Here is a 26,900-nt window from a genome sequence, read left to right as displayed (position 1 = left end):
AGAGTCTCCCCAACGTTTTTTTGTAGCAGTTTCATAGTTTGAGGTCTTAGACTAAGTCTTAATCCTTTTTGATTTGATGTTTGTATATGGTGAGAGAGAGGGGTCTAGTTTCGTTCTTCTGCATATACAATTTTTCCAGCACCATATATTGAAGAGACTTTTTTCCCCAATGTATGTTCTTGGTACTTTTGTCAAAAATGAGTTCACTGTAAATATATGGATTTGTTTCTGGGTTCTCTGTTCTGTTCCATTGGTCTATGTGTCTGTTTTTATGCCAGTATCATGCTGTTTTGGTTACCATAGCTCTGTAGTATAACTTGAAGTCAGATAATGTGATTCTTCCAGTTGCTTTTGCTCATGATAGTTTTGTCTATTCTGGGTTTTTTGTGGTTCCATATAAATTTTAGGATTTTTTTTCTGTTTCTGTGAAGAATGTAATTGGCATTTTGAAAGGGATTATATTGACTCTGTAGAATGCTTTGGGTAATATGGCTATTTTAACAATATTCATTCTTCTAATCCATGAACATGGAGTATCTTTTCACTTTTTGTGACTTCTTCAATTTCTTTCATTAATGTTTTAAAGTTTTCATTGTAGAGATCTTTCACTTCTTGAATTCATTTTGTTGGTATTTTGTTAAGGATTTTTGCATCAATATTGATCAGGGATGTTGGTCTGTAGTTTTATATTTTATTTTATTTTTTAATGAGTCTTTGTCTGGTCTTGGTATCAGGGTAATACTGGCATTGTAGAATGAGTTTGGAAATATTCTGTCCTCCATTTTTCCCCAGAATAGTTTAAATAGAAGTAGCATTCTTCTTTAAATGTTTGGGAGAATTCAGCAGTGAAGCTCTCAGGTCCTGGGCTTTTCTTTACTGAGAGACCTTTTATTATGGCTCCAATCTCATTACTTGTTATTTGTCTTTTGAGGTTTTGGGTTTCTTCATGGTTCAATATTGGTAGACTGTATGTGTCTTTATCCATTTCTTTTAAGTTTCCCAATGTGTTGGCATACAGTGGCTCATAGTAGCCTCTAACAGTCCTTTGCCTCCTTTTTCTTCTGATTTTATTTATCTGGGTCTTTCCCTGTTTTCTCAATTAATCTAGGTAAAGGTTTGTCAATTTTGTTTAACTTTTCAAAAAACCAACTTTTCATTTCATCAGTCATTTCTATTGTCTTCATTTTAATTTCATTTATTTCTGCTCTGGTCTCTATTATTTATTCTGTTCTACTAACTTTGTGTTAGGTTTGCTCTTGCTTTTCTAGCTAACTAAGATGCATTGCTAGGTTTTTTCTTTGAAGTTTTTCTTCTCTTATAATGTAGCTATAAACTTCCCTCTTCTAACTCTTTCTCTGTAACCCATAGGTTTTGAAATGTTGTGTTTCTATTATCATTTGTTTCAAGAAATTTTTCAATTTCCTTCTCAGTCTTTTCTTTGACCCTCTAGTTTATTCAGAAGCATATCATTTAATTTCCATGCGTTTGTATACTTTCCAAAATTCCTCTTGTTGTTGGTTTCTAGTTTTGTTCCACTGCGGTCAGATAAGATACTTGATATGATTTCATTTTTTAAAAATTTTCCAGACTTGTTTTGTGGCTTACCATATGGTCTGTCTTTGAGAATGATCCATGTGCTGAGGAGTAGAGTGTATATTTTGCAGCCATTGGACAAAATGTTCTGGAATTATCTATGATGTCCATTTAGTCTGTACCACAGATTAAATCTGATGTTTCTTTGTTGATTTTCTGTCTCGATGATCTGTCTAATGCTGAAAGTGGGGTGTTGAAGTCTCCAGTGATTATTGTATTGTGGTCTGTCTGTCTCTTTAGCTCTAGTAACATTTGCTTTATGTATCTGGGTGCTCCAGTGTTATATTTAAAATTGTTATATCCTCTTGCTGAATTGACCCATGGATCATTCTATAATGAAGTTCTTTGTCTCCATTTATAGTTTTTGTCTTGAAATCTGTTTTGTCTGGTATCACCATAGCTACTCCTGTTCTTTTTTTGGATTCCATGGGCATGGAGTATCTTTTCCAGTTCTTTATTTTCAATCTGTGTGTGTCTTTATAGGTGGAGCATGTTTCTTGCAGGCAGCAGATCATTGGGGCTTGTTTTTTGTTTAGTTTAGTTTTGTTTTATCTATTCAGCCACTCTGTGCCTTTTGATTGGAGAGGTTAGTTCGTTTACATTCATTGTTATTATTGATAAGTAAGGACTTACTCCTGCCATTTTGTTACTTGTTTTCTGGTTGTTCTGTGGTCCTCTCTTCCTTCTTTCCTGTGTTCCTTTTAATGAAGGTGATTTTTTTCTGGTGGTATGTTTTGATTTCTTGCTTTTTATTTTTTATGTATCTATTGTATGTTTTTTGATTTGAGGTTACCATGTGGCTTGCAAATATCTTATAACCCATTATTTTAAATTGATGACAACTTACACTTACTGCATAAACAAACTAATAAACATAGAGAAGACTATTAAAAAACTCTGCAGTTTAAACTTCATTCCCCAACTTTTTAACTTTTTATTGTTTCTATTTATATCTTACTGTACTGGCTATATCTTGAAAAGTTGTTATAGCTATTATTTTGCATTGGTTCATTTTTTCATCTTTCTACTCAAGATATGGTGTTCCTATGAGGAAGATGAGTGGTGGAGGCTTCTATTTGGCCATGTTGCTCCCCATCTCTTTTCCTTGCTGCCTTTTCCTCCATCCATCCTTCCCTCCCTCCCTCTCTCCCTCTCTTACTCTCTCCCTCTCTCCCTCTCTCCCTCTCTCTCTCTCTCCCTCTCTCTCTCTCTCTCTCTCTTCCCTCCTTCTCTCCTATTTTTTGACAGGGTCTCATTCTGTTGTCCAGGATGGAGTGCAGTGGTGTTATTATGGCTCACTGCAGCCTCAGCCAGTGATCCTTTCACCTCAGTGTCCCAAGTACCTGGGACTATAGGTGCACACCATCATGCCTGGCTAATTTTTGTATTTTTGTAGAGATGGATTTCACCTTGTAGCCCAAGCTGGTCTTGAACTCTTGGGCTCACACACCTCGGCCTCTCAAAGTGTTGGAATTACAGGCATGAGCCACTGTGCCTGGCCCTCACCGCATTTTTTGACTGTTCCTTTGGGCTTCCCTTTTCTGTGGTTACGTAGTACTAATACTTACTTGATTGTTGTAATGCCTATTGGATTTCATCACACTCTAACTCTTCTATTGCTGTATATATAATTATTATATTGATATGCCATATTTACTTAAAATGTGCTATGTGTATGCCAGGCACTACTTTACATAATAACTCCATTCACCCTATAGCAGTCCTGTGATGTAGCTGCTCTTCTTATTCTGATGGGACTGTTCCTATATGCATCATATGTATTAAGAATCTGAGGCCCTGAGAGGTTAACTGCTTCTGAGTAATACAGTTACCAAGTAGGAGGGTGAGGATTTGTACCTCGCAACTCAGCCCCAGGGTATGCTCTGACTCTCTATCTGCACAAGTACAGGGATCTCTTTGTCAGCTGTGCTTTTGCCTTGGCATTCTTTGCATACCATGCCAGTGGTGAATCTAATCAGTGCCCTACACAGAGTACACTCTAGTTAGTGGTAATAAGAGGTAGGTGCAAAACCCTAAAATATAAAATCTAGGGTAATCACTGTGAAGCAGGAATATTGAGAATTTGCTGAATTATTTTATCAATAAAATAATAATTTGCTAGTTCTGCCTTTTGATTACGCACCATTCTCTCTCCCACTCCTCCCAGAATTATTGATAGGGAAGCAGAGGAACAAAAGAGAACAGAAATTTTGATTACTGTCTTTTAAATAACTTCTAGATACAAGGAGCAACCACTTTGTGGTTGAGATTCCAACTGAGATTAAGAAAGGAGGCTGCCAGGTGAGTGGGAACACTTTATAGGGGGCCACTGAGATGATCTGAAACTCAGCAGGATTTTCACTAATTAATCCTGGTGACCTTGTTACCTAAGATAAGCATAACACCTGAACAAAGCACATGACGGCTGGCGCCATACAATCTGTGCTTTACAGTTATCGATATATTATTTAATGTGTCTTATTTTCTAGAAGACTGTCTCCTCATTCCAAAACAAAACCAAAGTCAATAGACAAATGAAAAATTAGGAATTGCATTTGCAGTACATATGACAGATAATGGGCTAATTTCTCTGTGAAACAAGGGACTCAATTAGTAAAGAGTAACAACTCAAGAGAAGAAAACAAATAGAGAATATGAATGGGCTATTCAAAGAAAAATATAACAGCCAAACAAAGTTGGCCTCATTAATGATGGCAAAAATGAAAATAAGAGTATTTTTCAGTTGTCCATTGGACACAATTTAAACAGTTGATACTATCTAGTGGTGGTGAGAAATTGTTACTCCGTTGGAAGGAGTGTAGCTTGGAATAATAATTTTTGGAGAAGTTTTAGTTCTATCTATACAAGTTAGAAAGTTATAACTGTAAGAAGGCATATTGCATATTTTTAGTTGTTAAAACTCAGAAGTAACCTAAAAGCATACCAATAGGAATATAGGTATTATAGCATACCTGTTCAATTGTACACAAAATAGCCATTAAAACGAACAAACCAATCTATGTCAATGATACAGAACAGTGTTGCATGAATATTACATATGGTTGAGCACTTTTTAATAAAATAGCAAATGTTTCCATATTTTAGGCCTGTACCAGCAAATACACACATGTGTAAATATGCAGATATATATGCTTGTATATGTGTGGGCTGCACATGAAACTTGTATGGTTATTATCTCTAGCAAGTGGGACTGTGGTTGGAGGGAAGCCAACATTTCTTGCTTAGTTTATTGAACTACTTGAAAGTTTTAATCATACCTTACTTTTAAGGAAAAGCCCTAGAGTATATTAAAGCATTTTACTAGAGGAGTTTGTGTTTTAGTCTTTTCCAAAAGTTACTTAGCCCCCGAAAATAGATATTTTTCCACAAGGCCCATGCTCTTAGCATGTTATAATTTCTGTTGGAATGCAAGTTGTATTATAAACACATCTTGCTAACCTTCTTCACGATGCCAACTCCCAGCATGGTTCTGTATGGCACCTTTCCTGCTGTCTTATCTTTTGCAGCTGAGTTGATGGAAAAAACATTCCACATATTCTCTGCAGTTTGAGGTCTTGTTCTGTTGTTCACAGTTTTGGATGGCTATAACTTGGGATAATTTATGCATACCTCAATAACTTTAAATAAGTACTTCTTTTCAGAAGTCGTCTAATCAGCCTGAGAGACAGTAAGGCCTAAATCTGCAGTTTGGGAATTGGGGTCCATAGACTTAGTTTTAAGTCCCTCTGATTCCCATATTGTTTTCCATGTCATACAGAAAAGTAAGGTTGTACATGGAATACTGAATTCCTGTGCAGTTTATAAAGTGACAGAGGATAAAAATAGTTCTAACTAAAGAAGATGGCTTAGCACTGAAAAGAAAAAAAGTATAAAAACACCAAATAAGTATGCATGTGTTTGGAGGAGCCATTTATTGTAAAGCATTTTGTGAATAAGCCCCTTGCATATTTGAGGAGTCAGCAGGCCATAGGGCTGTCTAACTCGAAATGCTGTTCGCCTGCTTCCTTGTACAGGCACAGCTGAATTCTAGTCAGATTTGCCAGCAGGCCAGATGTGTGTGAGTTTGCCAGATTTAGCTGATTGAATACTGCCATGAACTGAGAAGGTCTTTAGTAACATATTTTTACTCTGTTTGTGTCATCCTTTTTGTTATGGAAGCCAAGTGGTTTGCAGAGAAGAGAGGTGAGGAATTGGGAGATTGAGGAAAACAGAAAACTTTCCTCATATTGTTTTGTCCTCATTAACAGGATGAAGTGTGGCAGGGGATGCAAGTAGAGGATTCAGTGACAGAAAATACATGCTTTTATCAGAAAGATATTTCAGTCCCAAAGATGATGTTGGCCAGCCTATAAAAGGAAATCTGCTACTTTATAAAACAAATCCAGTTGCTTTTTAATAAAACTCTACCTCTCTTTAGTCTCTGTATCTTTCATTGATTTCTCATCTATAATTCACCATAAGGATCCATTTTCCCTTTACCTGGAAGAGTGAAAAAAGGAAGAAAACAAATGAATCACCCAGTCTGTTTGATGTTGAAATGCAGAAGTGCCTCCTTGTCACCCAGGCAAAAATAAATGAAAGCCTGCCAGAGCAACTAAGGGAAATAGTGACTAATTCACAGTGATCAGGGTTAGACATGCTAGACTTCTGCTGAGGCCAACACAAACCAGACCCATCCTAGAAACATCCTGGCTCGTTCAGAGTGTTCTGCTGGAATCTGAGTCCAACCTGATAGCCCATCCAGTCTTGCTTTGCCTTAAGGAAGTGAACAACCAGCTAATTGTTTTCAAATTAACTGCTGCTTGAATAAGGACACCCAGAGGAATAGTTCAGACTGGAGACTGCAAAATTCTTCCAGCCAGTGAAGCCCCAACAGCAACACAACAGCTGATGGCCATTCTGCTGAAAAACTGACAGTAATCAGAAAGGTGCTTACTGGGGAGCAGAAGGGGCAGCTGCTGACTAGCAGCCAGTTGCCTAGTAAAGATGTGTCCTGTTCTTCCCAGTGGTACCAGAATCGGCAGATGCTGCCTTCTTGACAGCTCAGCACCAGGCTGGTTTCCCAGCTCTCAGAATGACCCCAGAAGCAGCCTTCCAAGTAGCATGTACTCCTGGTGCAGCGCTCATGGACGGGACCTCTCTGAGTCTTCTTGTGATTTCCCTCAGTGGGACACTGGGCCTAGATTTGCTTAAACTTCTTAAGACAAGACATAGTGTGAGTGTGGGAGAATAGCAGTTGTAGTAAGTAGTACACACCCTGTCAGCTATGATCTCCTAACCAACAAATCTTCCTATATCTTTTTTCTCATCATTATTGGGGGTTTTTTGTACTTATAACCACAAAATGAATTTTTTAAAATTTTAAAACTTCTGTTAGGGACAATATCTCATTGTGTCACCCAGTCTGAAGGGCAGTGGCATGATCATAGCTCACTGCAACCTCGAATGCCTGGGCTCAAACGATCCTCCTGCCTCAGCCTCCTGAGTAGCTGGAACTATGGGTATGCAGCATGCAAAACGAATCTCCTGTTTTCAGCTCAACTTCTTACGCAGTTTCAAACCTGGCTGGTGAAGTGGGAGTGGGGTGCTATTTCTAGCCCAGAATGAGGCTCCTGAACCAGCAAGACACCAGGTTCCATTTAGAACAGGAAGATCAGTCAAAGCCACCCTGCCTTTCTCATTTTTTTTCTCTTTTTTTTCTCATTTCTGCGTTTCTTGCCTCTCCCAAGCAAGAGCTCCTCCCTTAGGCACTCATCCCTGTTCCTGTTAGGAAGTTTCTGCTAAAAGAACCATCCTCCCAGTGCCCCTTTCCTGAAATTGTGTCTTGTCCCTGGGTCTTCTGAAACCCCTTTTCTATAAGAAACAGGCTTCCTGATAGCCTCAGACCGCTTTATGGAAACCCCTACCACCTTCTGGCCATCAATGAAATCTGCTTCTTCTAGAGAAGATATTTCTTCCTATACAGTTTTGACTCCCCAAATGGTCTTGGACTTGGACATGGCATCAGAATTCTCCTGAGTCTCTATTTCTCTCCCATCTGAAGTAAAAACTTTCCTACCTTAAGATATGCAGTCCAGCCACTGTCTTTCCTGGGTGTTGGGGTGGGACTTTTCTGTCTGGACCCACCACTCATCTGCATTGTGAACTCTCTCTTGCTTCGCACTGCACTGTGTGCTTGCACTGTGTGCTTGCACTGGCTCGCCCCGGCTTTTTCTACTGATTGAGGTGTGTGGCCTTTTCTTTTTCACTTGTTCAAATTCTGTATAGCTCAGGTCTTTCACCCTCTCCCCTAGTCCCTTCCCTGGTAACCCCTGCTAATAGAGGTTTCTTTATAAAAGCTTACTGTAGCCCTTCTTTGGCACGTAACCATGTATGGCACTTGTGACAATCAACCTTTATATAATTTACATCTTCTAATGTTATCTAACTTTTTAAGTATTGGGTGACTTACGTACCCACTTAGATGGTCAGACTCTTTTGAGAATAGAACCTTCTGGGAACTTTCTTTGATATAATTATCATCAAGCCCAAGCATGATACTCAAGTGTCTAATAGATAATTGTGGAATGCAAGAAAGAATTAATTAATCATGAATGAATGTTTCAAGATGTAGGGAAACCCTGCTTTCTTTTGTTGCTGATTTGCCAGTTATGACCTATGTAAATAAATTTCCTGATGTGACCTCTTAGTTCTCAGCTTCAACTTGCTATGAGGTTGAGAGATCTACAGTGGAGTAATTTGAGCTTGTAAGAAAAAAAAAAACTGTTTTTAATTAAACAGTATGACTACAAAGCAAAAGCTGTGGTGAAGTCAAAATAGTGTCTATATTCACTATCATCTCTGTAAGTAAGGAAATACAGCATCCTTAAGGGAAAGCCTAATGTTCTATAATATTAATCTCTGCAAAATGTTTCTTTTGTCTTTTGCTACATGTTAGAAAAGAGAAATAATTAGTTCTTGAGTTAAAAAAAAAAAACTGGACAAGTTAGCCTAGTAACTTCTTTTAATTGCTTGCTTGTTTTTCTGGAAGCATCAAAGAGAATGGGAGCGATTAAAGATTTAGAAAAATACAATTATTTACGCCCCATGTTACAGTGAGAGCTCACCATGGGATACTTTTTGCTATACATTGAACATTCATTGGTATCAAAGTTCTTTTCATTTTAGGAAGCCATCCCCAAAGGAGAGCAATTTAAGTAAGGGGAGATTTGAGAAGATTGAGAACTGTTAAATGTGGGAGGAGGTAAGTTATAACGGCCAAACCTTCCTCTACTTTGATTTCTCTGCTCTGTGCTGTCTCTAAAAAGCAGTATGTCATCCCTAGCTGCAGTGGAGCAGATTCATACATATTTACCATTTGCGAATTATGAATGTGCAACCCAGAGAGTAGCAGTGTTCTTTGTCTTTCTGCTTTTCTCCCTTCACTAATGATTCAAAACTCTTAGCACATCCAGGATCTGGAGACTCCTTTTGTAGCTTGTCATTGCCATTGTACAGGAATTGGGTCTTTGTAATTTAAATGGAATTTTATTTTCCAGTTTGGAAGCTTCCACATAGGTAGACTGAGGTTTTCTCCATCCTCTGTCGGGGCTTTGATGTAATGATTTATTAAGGTACTAGGAGAGATATTGATGCTGCTAATAGCTTCTGCCTTGCTACATAATGTTTTACATTTTACTCAGCTGAAAGACCATATTCCCCTTTTCCTCATCTGATTGACCATAAATGCTTTGGCCTTTCCTCAGCAATTATCTCACTTACTAAAGCAGTGGCTAAAAGTCAAGTATTTATAGACTAATTAGTGAAGTCAACATGTCTAAATAGAGTACTTCACATAATACCAAGAAGTATTGTACAGTACTGTGAAATTAGCAAAGTTTGCTACAAGGCAAAAAAGCGAGGGTTGAGAACACAGATGGTTGAGGACACATATATGGCTGATGCTAGCTGTCTTTGTGTGATTATTAAGACACAGCTAAGATGATGTTTTCATGATAGCACTTTTCCTCTATAGCTTCTCTCCTTAATCCTAACGTATTTTTACTCATGAAAGGTTTGGGATATTAGCGGGTTCGGAATTTGTTTCCAATTTTTTTTTATACTTTACTATTTTGGGATACCAATAGATAGGAAGGTATCATTGGACACTTGAGCTATTAGAAAGACAGGATAAGAATGCAGGAATCACTTTGTTATTTTTAAAGCTACTTTGTAGTTTTAGAATGTCTTTAAAGTGTTAATTCTTGTCCAAGATATAATTAGTTCAGTTTTGAAAACAAGAAAACATTGCTGATGTAAGAGTATGTTGGGCTAGAGGTCAAACAACATGGATGGGGGCAGGCACTGTGGCTCACACTTGTAATCGCAATACTTTGGGAGGCTGAAGCAGGTGGATTGCTTGAGCCCAGGAGTTTGAGACCACACTCCTGGGCGACGTGGTAAAACTCCATCCTGCAAAAAATATGAAAATTAGCTGGGTGTGGTGGTGTGCACCTGTGGTCCCAGTTACTCGGAAGGCTGTGGGAGGATTGCTTGTGCCCAGGCGGTCAAGGCTGCAGTGAGCCAAGATGGTGCCACTGCACTCTAGCCTGGGTGACAGAGTGAGACCCTGTCTCAAAAATAAAATCAAAACCTGGTTGGAGTCCTAGCTTTGAAACCAGTTACCATATGTTTTTGTACTGGCTACACAAGCCCTCTGGGCATCACTTTTCTCATTTTGGAACTAGAGATACAAAAAAATTACGAAAATCAAAGGGATAATGAATGCCCAAGTACTTTGTAAACTCTATAGCACTATACAGATCTAACCATGTTTTTAAATCATTTGCATTTACATAAAGGGCAGCAAAGGATTCCTTTCAAGGTAAATGTACGGCAGAAATAGGATTTTAGCCCAGACTGCTGTTAAGTCTCTAATGTGGCTCCCTATTTTTGCCATAGTTGTTCCTTCTGATTCAGTGTGTACATGGATTCTCATGTATACCTGCCTTTTGCATTCCATATGATTTGGGAGGGATGGAAAATCTCTTTGGAATCTCCAAAGATTATGGAATTTCTTTGGAAGTAACAAGGAATATCTCCTTATCTAGGATCCACCTGTAATTATTTATATTTTCCCCAAGTAGCATTAGTGCCCTTGGAAAGATACTTTGTGATTTCTCAGCCAGGCGCAGTGGCTCATGCCTGTAATCCCAGCACTTTGGGAGACCAAGGTGTGTGGATCACTTGATCTCAGGTGTTCGAGACCAGCCTGACCAACATGGCAAAACACCGTCTCTACTAAAAATACAAAAATTAGCCGGGTTTGGTGACAGCGTGTCTGTAACCCCAGCTCCTTGGGAGGCTGAAACAGCAGGAGAATCGCTTGAACCTGGGAGGTGGAGGCTGCCGTAAGCAGTAAGCGGAGATCGCACTGCCACATTGCAGCCTGGGCAACAGGAGTGAAATTCCCTCTTAAAAGCAGAAAGAAAGAGAGAAAGAGAGAGAGAGAGAGAGAGACAGAGAGAGAGACAGAGAGACAGAAAAAGAAAGAAAGAGAAAGGAAGAAAGGAAGGAAGGAAGAAAGAGAGAACTTTATTTCTCACAATACTCAGACTAGAATGGAAAACAACAACAGTGAATTCTCCAACATGTCTGCCTTAAGTAAACATTACTGTGTGCCTGATTTATATCATGCTTTTTGTTTGTTCATTATCCTGGACTTCCTTTAATCCCTCTACTTGTCATTATCTGCAGGAACTAACAATTTGCAGAACCAGAAACCAAAGCAAAACTGAATCGTACAAATGACATCAAAAAGGGATAAGGCAGATATATTTAAGTGAGCCAGTTTTAAAGAAGCGGTGAGTACTTTCACACCAGTAAAATCTAAACTTTTTCTTTGGGCCTTCATTGTCAGAGCAACCAAGTGTCAAGCCCAGTCTGTCTTATGAGATAGCGTTTTTTTTTTTTCTTGTTTGTTTTGTTTGGAAAATTAAAATAGCGAAATGGTGATGATCCTACATTCACTGTTAACTTTAGTTATTACTTATTTATCGACTACTCAATGCAAGATTTCCCAATTCAGCACATATGAATTGGTGTTATGACATAGCTACATAAACCTACATCAAAAAATAGCATTCATGTTCAATTTTGTTGCTGTATTTCACTTTTGTGTGCCGTTCCCACCTCCTGGTGCCTCCTCACGCCTGTCTTTAGGTACCAGTGGTGTCTCTAGGTTGCCTCTTGACTGTTCAGATTTCCCAACCCCCATCTCCACCCCCCATATTTCCCCATACAGAATATTCCAGGCTCCAAAATTACCTCCTCTTCCTCTTCAATATTATTACAAACTCCCTTTTTTTTTTAAATTATGACTAGTTCCATTAGGAAGGAGCAATATCCTTAAATTAATTGGTAATAAGATATCTGTGACCCGTGAAGCTCCTCCCTAATTCTCCTAGGGATGAATTTTCACTTTAACAGAAAATGATAGATATACTATTTGCTTGGATAAGCAATCATTTGTTCCTTCATTAGCTCAACAAATAACTGATTGCCTAGTCTTACCTTCATGTATTAAGACAGGCAGAGGACTACAAGGTTAGGTCGTTCTTTTTGGGGAGTCAGTCCTGGACCTCAGTTAATGACCCAGGCAAAACCATTCATGTCAGGCTGATTTTGGTCCTACTATGTATACCCAGGAGTGCCTACCATGTAGGCAGCAGCAATTTCAGAACAAATGAGAGGAGGAAGAACAGTTGCAGAGATGAGAGGGGACGCAAGCTGGGGCACGGAGATGCAGAGAAATAAAAAGAGAGGAGAATGTATAGCTGTATAGCCAGAAGAGTTGAATTAACCAGCGAGGTTTCTTCTGACCCTGAGATTCTGTGTAAATGAGAAAGAAGAAGGGAGGGAACAAACTAAGGAATGAAAGGGGAATGAGGAGAGATCTAGGAATATACTAAAAGGTGCATTTTTTTTGTTTGTTTTTTGTTTTTTTTAGTTAGGAGCCTCTAGGTTAATAAATACCTTATGAATTACTGTTTACCTCCTAGAGCAGAGGTGAGCCCTTTTCTATGGCTTCTAGGAATTTCAAAAATCAATTGGTGGGTGGCCTCCCTGGCATGCTGCTTTCATGACATCAGAGAATGTCTCCCACAATGAAGTTGAAGCTGTCAATGAATACTTTGGTGTTTTATTTTTAAGCATTTTGTTTTCTTAAGTCAGGGCCCTCAAAGAGGGTTGGTAAGAGATCAGAAACCTCTCAGAGTGACAGGGCTAAAGGTCCCTGCTTCTTTCTGCAGAGGTTGGAGTTGACTTAGACATCAGGCTATCAAGTAGAGACCAGGTCAGTCCAGCAGGACATTAAAATACAGAGAAGCTAAGAACAAAACCCAGTTCCTTATAAAACCAGTGTTTTCTAAACTAAAGAAGCAAATGGAGAAAAATTAAGGCCTGTGTAAAGATTATTTAAATCATTTCATTAAGCTTACTACATACCCTTTAAGTCAAAACAACCTCATCTTGTCCGAGTTGGTGTGTGGACATAGTTGTGCTGGGCACATCCTCTCCTGCACTGGCTGGGTGTGCTGTAGAAGAGGAGAGGTGTAAGGAACAGCTAGAACAGCTTTGTGGGCAATTGTGCCATCATGATTGGGTGCAATTTAAATTGATATTAAGATACCAAATGTTCTTTTGCTTTTCAGTCATCATATTATCAAATGTAATAATTGTTGCAGCTTATGAAACCCATGACTATCAAATTTGACTAAATTATAATGTACCTTTTAAGATAAATGTTTTTGCTATACAAGAATGTTTTTATCTTAAAAGATAAAAAATGGGTCAGTAGTTTCCTGAAGCAGAAATATTCTGCATAATTTTTATTTTTTTCTCTCTTTATTATATAATATTTTTTATTCCAATAGCTTTTGGGCCAACAGCACCTCAAAAAGATAATACATCATGATCAAATTGGTTTCATCTCAGGGATGCAGGGATCATTTAACATGTATAAGTCAATAGATGTGATACTTCACATAAATAGAATTAAAAAGAAAGGCCACGTAATTTTTAGAAAATAAATTATCCCCTGAACTTGATCTAATTGCTTCATTTTGAAGCCTCACCATGGACAAATGTAAACTATGTTCTGTGTTAGGTATGCTATACTTGGAAAAGTATTTGAGAAAGCATATCTTGAAATAGCATCTGTAATTTTTATTTTATTTTAAAAATCCCAGTGAAATGAAGTTTAGGATTGTGTATCTTTTTAAGAGTTATGCAAAATTTCTTTAAAAAAACTTTGTCTCTTGGGTATGATAATATTTGTAGGATGCTACTGGGAAAAAGCACAATGACACCAGGGTTTTGCTCTCTAAATATGGGTTACTTATGGTCTAAAGTCTTAAACAATTAAGAGGCAGCGTGTTTTGTAATGTGAACTCCCATAAACTACTGATCTAAATTGCTATTGTAATGTCACAAAAAGCTCCTTGGCTAGAGAGGATTGATTCTTTCACACAATACAAAGTACAACTTCTTTGCTGTGTCCATATACCCTGAAGCTAGGTCTTAGAAACTTTGTAAGGAGGAGGAGAGTTTTTGTAGTTTTTGAGCACATTATCATGGGAAAATTACTTAACCCCTTTGAGGCACAGTTTTCTCACCTATAAATTTGGGCCAGTAATAATTTAACCCTCTCAGAGTTTTTGTGATAACTGACTGAGGCACTGAGCAGTGCAGTCACATCTTATCTCAAGCAAGGATTAGATGAATAGTCAGGTAGAAGATGAGAAATACGTGTGGGCAAAACTATTCTTGAAATGTGCCTAATTTTTTATAAAGAACAGCAAATGTGGTTCTCTGCCTACTTGTACCATCTCTTGGGATGTCCTCACAGTGCATGTCCCTCCAGTATGACACCCAACTGCTGATGGACACTGGAGGAAGACGCCATGTTGAATGAGCAATAGCGTATTGTGGGGCTCCACCTGTGTGTAGGATACCCAGCACCATGCCTCACACGACTCATATTAGTTTGCCTTCCTTTATTAATATTAGTTCACTTTCTCCTGTACCCTAAAGCAGGGGTCCCCAGCACCAAGGCCATGAACCAATACCAGTTTGTGGCCTCTTAGGAACAAGGCTACACAGCAGGAGGTGAGAGGCAGGCGAGTGAGCATTACCGCCTGAGCTCCACCTCCTCTCAGATCACCAAAGGCATTAGACTCTCATAGGGGCGAGAACCCTACTGTGGGGTGTGCTTGTGAGGGATCTAGGTTGCGCACTCCTTATGAGAATCTAATGCCTTGTGATCTGAGGTAGAACAGTTTCATCCCAAAACCACCCCCCCGCTGCCATCCGTGGAAAAATTGTCATCCACAAAACTGGTCCCCGGTGCCAAAAAGGTTGGGGACCACTGTCTTAGAGCCTTGATATTAGTCTCTCCTGAACCGTTGGGACCTGAATGTAGAATTCAGTACAGCTTTTAAGACCTTGATCACAGGAGACCAACTTGAAGTGGGTGATTCTGAAACCAGACATGTTGGAACTGGGTTCTTGTAGGATACACCTCATTTTCATTGGAGGCTGAGGAGGAGCCATACGAGCATTAGGCTCAGAGCGTATATACATTTGCAAGATACAGAGGAGTATTCTCCAGACTCTACTAATGCAGTTAGTATATTTTAAGTAATGGTAAATGTCAGCAATGTCAAAAATAACATCATCTGAAAAGTCATGCATTGCTGTGCCGTAACTATTTTTACATGAGGTATTGATCATAGTAGAATACAAAACTCCCATTCTTGTGAAGTCAGAAGATGAACTGAAAATATAAATGAAGTTAGAGATGAATTAGTTATTTTACTAGGTTTTTTGTTGAATAGAGGGACTTGTGCTTCCTAATGAGTCATTTTAAAGTAGTTTTAGCAGTTGTTATATTCCTATTCTTGTCTGAGTTTGAATTCCATTGACTAGGTAAAAATGCATTTCTCAGTTGCTGAGTTTTCAAATTTCTGTTGGTAAGATAGAGACATTAAAGATGGGAGTTTTGCTAGAGATTGTTTCATTGTTATTTCAGAGTAAATTCAATGTGACTGATATTACAGTGGACTGATTGATACACCCTGAGAGAGAAGAACTGTCTCTGTCAACAACAACAGCCTAATTTCATAAATTTTTACTGTTTTGTGCCAGAGACTTTCCTACATGGCAAGGATAAAATGCCTTTTGGGAATTTATTATACTTAAGACAAACATATGGACAGAGAGTTTCAAAAAGTGTAATCAATTCAGTGTTAGAGGGAAACATAAGAGTTTGTGGGAGGATCAGAAAGGGCTTCTACACCAAAAGGAGAGACTCTACGAAGAGGTTATTTTTGGTTTGTTTTTTTTTTTTTTCAATTAACCATTTTCAAGTAAACAATTCCATGGAATTTGGGAAGGGTTTTTGCAGAAGATAATATCTGAACCCAGTTTTGATAGGCTTTTGATTGAAAGAGGAGGAAACAGGTAAGTGGAGGGAGAGCCATGGGCATTCCATTAGTGATATCTGTCAGCTTGCATTCCTCTCCTGCCAGCTGCACCTTGGGTTGTCCCTTCTTAGCTTATGGAATCCACATGGTACATCTGCAGGAATAGGCCACCAGGGCTGGCCATTCAGACCAGAGGAATAGCAGACCACAGGGATGGCATGTGGACCCAGCCAGATTAAGGAGACCCAATCCTGAGACATTTGTTGAACTCCCAGAAGAAGTTTTGTTGTGTTTTATAAAACTGAGGTTGCTGTATGATGTAACACAAATCTGGAGATCCTGATAGTCATTTTGCCTCCAGTTAAAGATAACCTACTTAAAAATGAAGCCAATGCAGAGGGCAGCAGAATTAAGACATGGAGAAAGGTCCTCATAATTTAAGCATCTAGTTCTACCCATACTTGAGCCCTTTATCCCTTGAACTTTCCATTAAGTGTGCCAGTACATCCCTGTTTTTACTTCAGCCGCGTTGAATTTGGTTTCTATTATGTGGAACCAGAATAGTTCTAAGAAAGGTTTCTGTGGAGGGTGGGGGAGGGGGATGTTAGTTGTTTTGCTTTTATGAAATTTTGTTATTTTTGACTTAAAAAGAAACTGTGGCAGTTTCCAAATAACTACGTCTTCTGAAATAGAAACTCCTTTTCTTTTTCTAATGTGTTCAAATAATCAGGAATTTAAGCTTAGTTTTAAAACTATTATCTTATTTTAGAGCAGAATTTTATATCACTAACACTCAAAAGAAGAGCCTTTGGCCAAATTCTAGTCAAAGAAAGACATCGTTTTTCTGCGAAAGGTTTATTGTGAGTATATTGTATATACTCTCTAGCCACTCTCCTGGGGAGGACTTGGGTTTCTGGACAGGAATGCCCCCAGCAGTGGGGACATGAAACCTGCAAACCCAGTTAGGGCTTGCATCTGTCTTTCCTGATCGCACTGGGGGTCACAGCTCTCTCTCTTTTGGGGTTCACAGTGCTGTATCCCTAGTACCAGACAGCCCTACTTTCCAGAAGAGCCTCTCAAGGGGTCATGTCTTTTTTAGCCTCAGTATTGGGTTTGTAGGCAATCTGAAGATTCTGGGGTATATTTAGGCAGAACACGGTTTTATAATATCTGGTCACTGTTGTTAACTCAAACTACTCATTTCAAATAGTAAAGTTTCCTGAGCTGTTTGCTGACAAACTACTCAAAATGAAAGTATTTTAGACCTACAACAATAAAACAAACCAAAATTGCCCCTTTATATGTTTTATCTGGTGAGTATGTAGAACGTTCTTTCAGATCTTTCTCTTTGATGTCTTTATCAGCTACCTTTTTCCATCAAAGATAACTTTTATCTTCACATATCATTAATGAATGTTTCTAGAAGTTTGCTTCTCATACACATATCTTGTCATTTATCTGGAAGTACATATTAGGTTAGTGCATTCTTCCACAGGGCTCTCTGATGTTTGAAACTATTTTATTTCCATACTTTTATCTCTGGCATGTTTTTATTTAAGGAAACCAAAGCAGATACAGACTTAAGAATGTGAATGTGTCAAAAATTGTGATTGTTTGTGATTGTAGTTTATTATGTTGGAGAAACCTGTCTTCATGGAAACAAAATTCAGACTTTGCTCAAGAGCCGTATTCCCCAGTTGATCTGTGAACCTGGGGTGGAGCTGTCAGAGATCCTAACTGTGATCCAGTTCAGAGGCAAGAGGATGGGCCAGGCCTGACTCTCCTATGATTTTATGGTTGGCTGAGCCGGCTTAACAAACAATTAACTTACATGTATTTTTGAAACAATAATCCTCAATTGGCCCAGAGGGAGGTGTTGACAACTCAAATGGGAAGAAAAGCAGTTTAGTCCTGCCTGCATTATCCACGTCTGAGATACTTTGCAGAAGGCATTCAGTTCCAGAGAATCCAATCTGACAACAAACAGGACTTGGCAAGTCAATCTCAGGGATGTTGTGAGAAGGATAATTTAGATTAAACTGTACTGTTTTGACTATTTTCTGGTTCTGTTTATTTTTGTTCAAGTCATTGGGATGCATGAGAATGGTAAATGAGAAGTATGGTGATAGGTGAGAGATCTTACATATTTTAATTATTGGTTTATTTAGAAATAATTTGTCATCAAAGTTCTGTTTTGACAGTCACAAATAATGAAAAAGCAGAAAATGGGGGTGTGAGGAGCACATCTCTGCTGTCAAAATCTGCAGAGCTCTGGAAGCTATGGATCCTTCAGATGTGGTGAGCAGGGCTCCGGCAGTGAGGTGGCAAAGGAGATTTATTTGATTGCAGTCTTTTGGTTTAAATGCCAACTCATCTGAGAGGCCTTCCTTAAATCTGCTGAAATCTGCCCCCTCCATAGCCAGTCTCTATCCATGTTTAACCTTCTTCATAGCACTTATCACACTTTGAAAATTTGTTTTAGCTTGTCTGTTTTGTCTCTTCCTACTAGAACACCTGTCTATGAGGGCAGGGACCTTATTCAGCACTGTGTTCCTAGCACTTAAATATTATCTGGCACAATATAGAGATTCAATTAACACTGAACATTTTATCTTTCAAGACTTGTTCGAGTGCTGATTCATTATTTTTTATGTTTGAAACATAAACAAATAGTTCTACTGCCTCCTGCCATTACAGAGAAAATGCCAACCTGCCAAAAGGGCACCCCCTCCGACATCCTCCCCTGTACCTATCAGAGGTCTCTGTAGCTCAGATAATGTGGCTCACTTTATTGAATAAAAGAAGAGAGAGGATAGTAGATGCCAACAACTAGACATATACTACTTGCTTGGAGGAGACATCTTCTGAAGCATCTCTCTGACATAGATAGCAATCTCTTTCCCCCTGGGGAACATGCGCACTGTTACACAGCTTGGACATTAAGTTTCCAAAATCAACAAGTCCCTGGAAGTTTCTTGCTATTTCTCAGTCCGTGACCTTTGGTTTTGCTTTAATGAATTGTGTGTTCCTGCTGCTTGGCAGTAAACAGGGAGAGAGGCAGGATCCTGGGAAGCTCTGCACTCCCCACCGACCCCTCACAGTGACTGGGGCCCACGGACCAGGCCTCTGATGGAGGCCATTCCCAGGAGCCCAGTCCATCCCTCCCCATCCTAACACTGCCTCCACCCCTGGGGCCTCTTTTGTATGTATGAGAGAGGAAACAGAAAGAAACTTCACAAAAAGATGATTTTTGTGAGGTAGTTTAATAGAAGAGTAGACAGCAAATGCCACCCTAGGGTCAGCTGGAAAGGCTAGTTGCATAAGAATTGCATTTTCTTTATCACTTTGAAGACGGTAGGATGGGAAAACTCAGTAGCTTCGTACACCTCAGGGTCCTTAAGAGAAGACTGTCAGTTTAGTGAAACATGCCTGGCCTGTTTTATTTAGAGGCACAGACATTGTTTTAATAATATCTGGAATTCCTTTGAGATAGCAGAGATACCATTGAAGGTTGTGCCCCCACCTCCCTTGGACGCAGCTGTGTGGTCAGGAGAGCATGTGCTGCCAGTGAGGCCAATTGGGGCTAAGAATTTCGAGGATAAAACAATAGATGGAGTTTAGGGATGTGTGTTGTTTATGTATAAATGGGAGCAGAAGAAAGGAATTTTTTGAAAGAAAATAAGTACTGACCTCTGTTCAATATGCTTTGTCAGGCTGGTTTCAGAGCAAAACCACTGTTCTCTCTTATCAACTTGTTCTTTCCTTTTAAAGATAAGCAGAAATATCACTCCCTCTTCAGCCTAAATGCTCTGCTTGTCTTGACCAGCAGATGCTTTCAATTACTGGCTTATTCCCAGAGCAGAGAGACGCACTAAACCTCTGCCAGGTAAGGTGACGCTTACTGGATGAAGCTTGACTTTTGTTCTCTTTGTAGTTGCATCATTTGGGAGATAGACGGTTCTATTGTGATTATGCTCCCAGCCCCTAAATTAATGAGCTAATTTGGGCACAAAACTTGATTTCTATAATTATTTTGGCAATAAGTGTACTATCCTATCAGGATAACACAACAGCACCCCACCTTAATTCAATTCTGTCAACTTTTATCAAGCATCAGCTGTGTGTCGGGCCACGTTTTGACCCTTGTGGAGGTGAGAGGAGATTCAGTGGGCTCTTCAAGGCAGTAGACAACAAGAGGCCTGCTTATATATGAGGTTACTAAGAAACAGTTGTGTTCCTGGGTTCTCATTTTATTATAATTCAAAATATCATTTAGTGAGTGCCTAACTTTGGTCAGGCACTTAACATGAATCATCTCCATTCCTTACAACAGTCTAGTTAAGGAGATAATATTAGCTTTAACTTACAGCCAAAGAAACTGGCACTCAGAGAGAATGAATAACTTTCCAAGTTTGTACAGCAAGAAAGTGATTCTGATTCATTGTGTACTTTTTTTTCCGGTAGACAGTAACTTAGGCTGGGCGTGATGGCTCAAGCCTGTAATCCCAACACTTTGGGAGACCAACCAGGCGGATGGATCACTTGAGGTCAGGAGTTTGAGACTAACCTGGCCAACATTAGCCAGGTGTGGTGACTCATGCCTGTAATCCTTGAATTACATGCCTGTAATTCAAGGAGAATTGCTTGAACCCTGGAGGCGGAGGTTGCCGTGAGCCAAGATCGTGCCACTGCACTCCAGCCTAGGAGACAGACTACATATAAAAAAAAAAAAAAAAGACAGTAATGTAGATGGGAATGTATTTTTAAATAAAGCCACCTCACTTGCCAGTTTTAAAAACTATCTACAAAAGAGATAAAGGAGAGAGACGATCTTCATAATCTTTGAAAGCTCAGTGATCTGGTATGGCTAGAGATTTGAAAACTGTTTAACAGGAAATCAATGTGTGACATGAAATGAGAACAATAAGACAGGATTTCTGAAAAGTCAGAAGCAAGAGTTTTTTTTTTTTTTTTGTCTTTGCATCATTATGGGTAACAGAAATAAAGAAAAAACTTACTGTTTTGTTCTAAAGGCATAAAACACAAGTAAAAAAATGAACATCACATCTTTAATATAACAGTCCTATACTATGGGAAGCAGGGGCAGGGAACCTTAAATACTCTAGTTCAGTGACTCATTTTTTACTACAAACCATAATATGAAAAGCATTTTATATGACAAATCAGCACACACAAATTTATATATACCCACACAGTAACACTCATCTATATGTGAAACAAAATATTTCATGAAATATTACCTCTATTACATACAGTATACTCTGATATCTTCTGTTCTAGCTTACCAAAACAATTTATGTTTCTGATCCATTCACTAATAGCTCAAAACATGATGTTTGGAAAACAGGACCCCCAGTTTTTTCCCGTCCTCTCTTTATTCCTTCCTCTCTTTACCACTCAACCCCAGGAGAAACATCACTATAACAAACGGTAGAAGAAAGAATAACCTTCACCTTCCTTCACACCCTTCCCCCTTCCATGTCCCCATGTGTAACGTACATACTCCCCTCCTCTCAGTCCTCAAGCATACTTGTTCTTACAGACTGAAAGTTTGTCCCCTGCAAATTCATAAGTTGATATCTTCACCCCTAAGATGATGGTATTAGGTGGTAGGGCCTTTGGGAGGTGACTGGGTCATGTAGCTGGAGCCCTCATCAAGGAGACAAGTACCCATAAAAGAGGCCCTAGAGAGCTCCCTTCCACCATGTGAGAACTCAGCAAGGAGAACAGCCGTCTATGAACCAGGAAGCGAGCCCTCACTAGGAACTGAATCTTGGACTTCCCAGCCTCCAGAACGGTGAGAAGTTGATTTCTGTTGTTTATAAGCCACCCAGTGTACAGTATTGTATTAGAGCAGTGTGAATGAATGATGACACTTACGACTGGGCACGGTGGCTCACGCCTGTAATTCCATCACTTTGGGAGGCCGAAGCGGGCAGATTGCCTGAGCTCAATAGTTTGAAACCACCCTGGGCAACGTGGTGAAACCCCATCTCTATTAAAATACAAAAAATTAGGCAGGTGAGGTGGCAGATGCTTGTAATCCCAGCTATTTGGGAGGCTGAGGCCTGAGAATTGCTTGAGCCAGAGGTTGCCAGGGAGGCAGAGGTTGCAGTGAGCCAAGATCGTGACACTGCACTCCAGCCTGGACGACAGAGTGAGACACTGTCTCGTTTAAACAAACAAACAAACAAAAAAAAAGGCAGGGCACAGTGGCTCACGCCTGTAATCCCAGCACTTTGGGAGGCTGAGGTGGGTGGATCACGAGGTCAGGAGATGGAGAACATCCTGGCTAACACGGTGAAACCCTGTCTCTACAGAAAATACAAAAAGTTAGCCAGGTGTGCTGGCACGTGCCTGTAGTTCAGCTACTCAGGAGGCTGAGGACTGAGAACAGCTTGAAGCCGAGAGGCAGAGGTTGCAGTGAGCCGAGATCACACCACTGCGCTTCTGCTAGAACAACAGAGCAAGACTCCATCTTAAAAAAAAAAAAAAAAGAAAGAAAAGACACTTATGCGTTAAATTCCAGGGACCTCTGGCATCTCTACTGTTTGTTTTTGCAGTTGAGGGAAGTGTATCATTTGTTATTGATGTTCTGCAGATTGATTGCTAGGGGGATTTTCTGAAACCCCCCACAGTGAGTGAAGCTTTTCTAGTGCTCAGAAACCGTTCTCTTTTTTTGGGAGGGATTCTTTTTGCCATAACTTTTATAACTAGAAAAAGAAGAAAAATATTCAGTTACTCAACAGTCTTATGATTCCATTAGAAACTTTATCTTTTTATTTTGGAGGGAGCTCAGAACTTGAAAACCTAAATGGAATGCAGGCCCAATAATGATTTGACATTATTATTTCAATTACAAACATGATGGTTGTATAATAGAAATGATTCTTTTGTAAGTAGCAGTACTGGAGTATTGTGTTAGGGAAATAACAAATTGTGTTTTGCAAGGACTGCCTATTTCAATTTATTTTCTTGTGAAAATGCAATATGATAAAACTTTCATGTTTTAATTTTTTTTAGAGACAGTGTCAACCTGGTCTGAACCTCTGAGGTTCAGTGTGTTTTTTGTGAGAATAATAATATAGTATGTGGTGCGCTGTTCAGTTTTATTTGAAATATTTTTATTTCTTATTTTTTAGAAACAGCTCTTGTACTTTTGCCCAGGCTGGAGTACAGTGGTGCAGTCATAGCTCACTACAGCCTCAAATTCCTGGCCCCAAGTGATCCTCCCACCTTAGTCTTCTGAGTAGCTGGCACTACAGGCGCATGTCACCATACCTGGCTAGTTTTTCAATTGTTTTTGTAGAGATGAGGTCTCACTATCTTGCCCAGGCTGGCCTAAAACTCCTGGCCTCAACCAATCCTCCTGCCTTGGCCTCCCAAAATGCTAGGATTACAGGTGTGAGCCACAGCATCTGGTCCCTGAAATCATTTTTAGCAAAAAAAAAAAAAAAAAAAAAAAAAAAAAAAAAACACAGAGAGAAAAAGTGTAAGATTGGAGAGGATGGAACTATGAGAGATTTTCATAAGCTTGTGATATTTGTAATGTATTAAAGAACGGAAATAAGACAACAGAATGATAAGCAGTAGATTTGATAAATGGTCTATAGGTATTAGACTTTATTTACTGTAGATATAAATTTACTACAAATACCTCTCATCAGCATGTTGATTGATTTAGAATTACCGACATCATCCTTGACATCACCCTGTCTTTATTCCCCATGAGATTCTCATGTGCTATTGATTCCACCCTCAGAGGCATCTCAAAGCCACCTGCTTCTATTTCTCAAGTTAAAGTCACCACCTTTTTTGATGGGGGGTCCTTCAGAAGACTGAATGCTTACCTTGTCCACTCCACTCCATTCTTGCCTCCTCTAATTAGTTTTTGCCACAGTTGACTGAATAAACAATTAAAAACGTAAACCTGACCATGATATTGCGCTACATATGGGAAGTACATTTCTAACAAAGTTAACCCCACAAAGCTCTGCAGGACATAGCTCATAGCCATGTCACCAGTCTCACCACTTCTCACCACACTGGCATCTTTACCATTCCTTAAACTCACCAAGCCCTTTCCTCCTGAGAGCTTTCCAACATACTTTTCTATGCCAAAGGTCATGAGCCCTCTTTCTTTTAAAAGGGTCATCTTGGGAGTCTTATCACGCTGCCAATACTTTTTTTTTTCTACTTGTCTGAAACTGCATTCAAGAGCCTATGTCAGAGACCTTTGAAAAATCTTTAATAGAAGCATATTTAGTAACACAAAGATTGCTTTAGGACATTGTGATTTTCAAAGCACTTGTACAAATCTCATATAAATATGTTTAATCCTCATAATACACGTTTGAACTCGATACTGAATAGTGTTAGGGAAAAAAACAAATTACATTTTTCTGAACCGAATCTGATACTTGGTTCGGAATAGCTGAGTAGATGCTAAGATGGTAGACTTAAACTCAAATATGTTTGTAATTGTATTAATTGTCAATAGATGTAATGTTTCGATTAAAGGACAAGACTGTAAGACTGGATAAGGTCCAACTTAAAGCTACATTCAAGAGATATATCTAAATTATGAGCATGTAAAAAGGTTGAAAGTCAAAAGATGTAAGAATGGATAAGATGTAAACACTAATGTTCTCTGCCCAGCAAAGGGTGATGGTAGCTACACTAACTCTAATAAGACTTTAAATCAAAAAACATTACTAGATACAAAGAGGATATTTTACAAGTGTGAAAGCTTTAATATACCTAGAAGTTAAAATAATCTCAAAGTTTTAGTTACTTAATAATATAAACTATTTAAATCAAAGATTGATAGAACTAAGAGGAGAAACAGGAAAGTTCAGATACTAAGACATTGCGATATATCTCTTTCAGGAATTGAGAGTGCACACAAAACATTAATAAGCATTTAGAAAGTTTAAATAATATGATTAACTTTATTTATGAACACATAAAGATATTGAATACACAAGTGCAGAAAATCATTTTTTCTAGTATATATAGAACATATAAAAAACTTGTGAGCCAAAAAGCAAATCTAAAAATGTTTCAAAGGATTAAAAACTTATAATCAAAAGTTGATCATAATGTATTTAGGCTACAAGACAATAATAATAATCCTGAAAACAACAGCAAAATCTTGAATATTTCTGTATTTAAAAATTAGGAAACATAGTTCTGTATAAATAATGGGTTAAAGGCTAAATCACAATGGAAATTAGAAAATATTTTGACCTGAATGATATTGAAATGTCAACATATCAAAATATATAAAATGCAGCTAATGCCATCTTTGAGGAAAATGTATAGCCTTAAGTGCATATGTTCGAAGGAAGACTAAAAATTAAACAACATTCATCTCAAAAACTTAGAAAAAGGGAAAATAAACTAAAGCAAAGTAGAAAGAAGGAAAGTAAAGAGGAGAACAGAAAATAATGAAAATTTAGAAACAGAAACAAGAAATAAATGTACAGTAGAAATCATCATCAAAGCCAAGAGCCACGTGTTGTGGTTCATGCCTGTAATCCCAGTGACTATGGAGGCCAAGGCAGGAAGATCACTTGAGGCCAGGAGTTCAAGACCACCCTGGGCAACATAGCGAGACCACCATCTCTTAAAAAATGAAAAAATTAGCTGGGCATCATGACATACACCTATAGTCCCAGCTGCTTGAGAGTCTGATGTGAGAGGATTGCTTGAGCCCAGCAGTTTGAGGCTGCGGTGAGCTGTGATCACACCACTATACTCCAGTGTAAATGAGAGTGAGACCCTGTCTCCAAAAAGGAAAAAAAAAAGGCAAACGTTTTCTTGAGAAGTCTATTAAAATTTTCAAGCTCAAACAAGGAAAAAGAGACTAAAACTATAGCCAGGTGGTAAGAATGAAAAAAGAGGACATCATTATAGTTCCCTGCAGACATTAAAAATATAATAAGAGGATATTAACAACTTTATGTCAAATAAGTACAAAATCCTGATGAAAATATTAGCAAGTGATGTATTAAATAGTTAATACATGAGCAAATTGGAATTAAACCAGGGACACAGGATTGACTCAATGTAATTTTTTATACTAATTTTATAAAGAAGAAAAATCACATGATTACCTCATTATATGATGATGAAGTATTTATTAAAATTCAACATTAATTGATATAGTAATTTTTAGTATAAAACCAATGAAAGGAAGTTTCCTAATCTGAATATTATTTAATCCACCCCAAAGTCTACAATAGTTTATATATGTGCACCCCAAGTCTACAATCTAAAATGTGTCACATTAGGGTCATTCTAGCCTTATTCAGACCTGTGACATACTGTTCCACATTTAGTTTCTCATATTCTCTATGGTTTTTTAAAAATGATGAAATGAAAGAGAAATGAAGGAAACATTTTATGGGAGGATTAAATGTATCATGATGTTAAGTTAGGCATTACCTGAGAGAGTGGCTGTGTCAATGTGTACACACCTGGCAGGAAGGCCAGACTCAGAGGCAGCCTGATCAGATGGGTTGAACCCTGGGACAGGCTGAGCTAAGCTAGCGCTAAGAGCACTGTGACAGTCATAGGTCCAGAGAGGCTGGGCTCTCTGAGCCCAGGAAAGGCCAGTTCACTGAGAGGCAGGACTATTGTGTGGTTGGAGGACAGAGGCTAAGTACCCTGTAGGATGTCTTCTGCCTCCAGGTATGTTTGAGGAGTGTTCCTCCTGGGTAAAAGGCTGGGCAGGTGCAGGGGGTGCCCCACACAACCCTGAGACTCCAGGGAAATGAGATAGCGCTTTTTCTACTCCTT

At 38.8% G+C, this 26,900-nt stretch overlaps 1 protein-coding gene across 2 annotated transcripts in view; it reads left to right on the top strand.

Moving 5' to 3' along the window:
* Nucleotides 1–26,900, top strand: part of ENOX1 (ecto-NOX disulfide-thiol exchanger 1) — a 494,357-nt gene that overhangs the window by 137,638 nt on the left and 329,819 nt on the right. The window contains exon 1 of one of the 2 annotated variants that reach the window (XM_074021927.1): nucleotides 11,415–11,456. The exons of the other annotated variant lie outside the window; for it this stretch is intronic. The gene's annotated coding sequence lies outside the window, so the exon portion shown is untranslated. Of the gene's footprint in view, nucleotides 1–11,414; nucleotides 11,457–26,900 lie in introns of those variants that run through there. 2 annotated transcript variants of the gene reach the window in all.

Source organism: Macaca fascicularis, chromosome 17 (assembly GCF_037993035.2).
Source record: "Macaca fascicularis isolate 582-1 chromosome 17, T2T-MFA8v1.1".
Lineage (NCBI taxonomy): Eukaryota > Metazoa > Chordata > Mammalia > Primates > Cercopithecidae > Macaca > Macaca fascicularis.
This window is presented reverse-complemented; position numbering and strand designations above follow the sequence as displayed.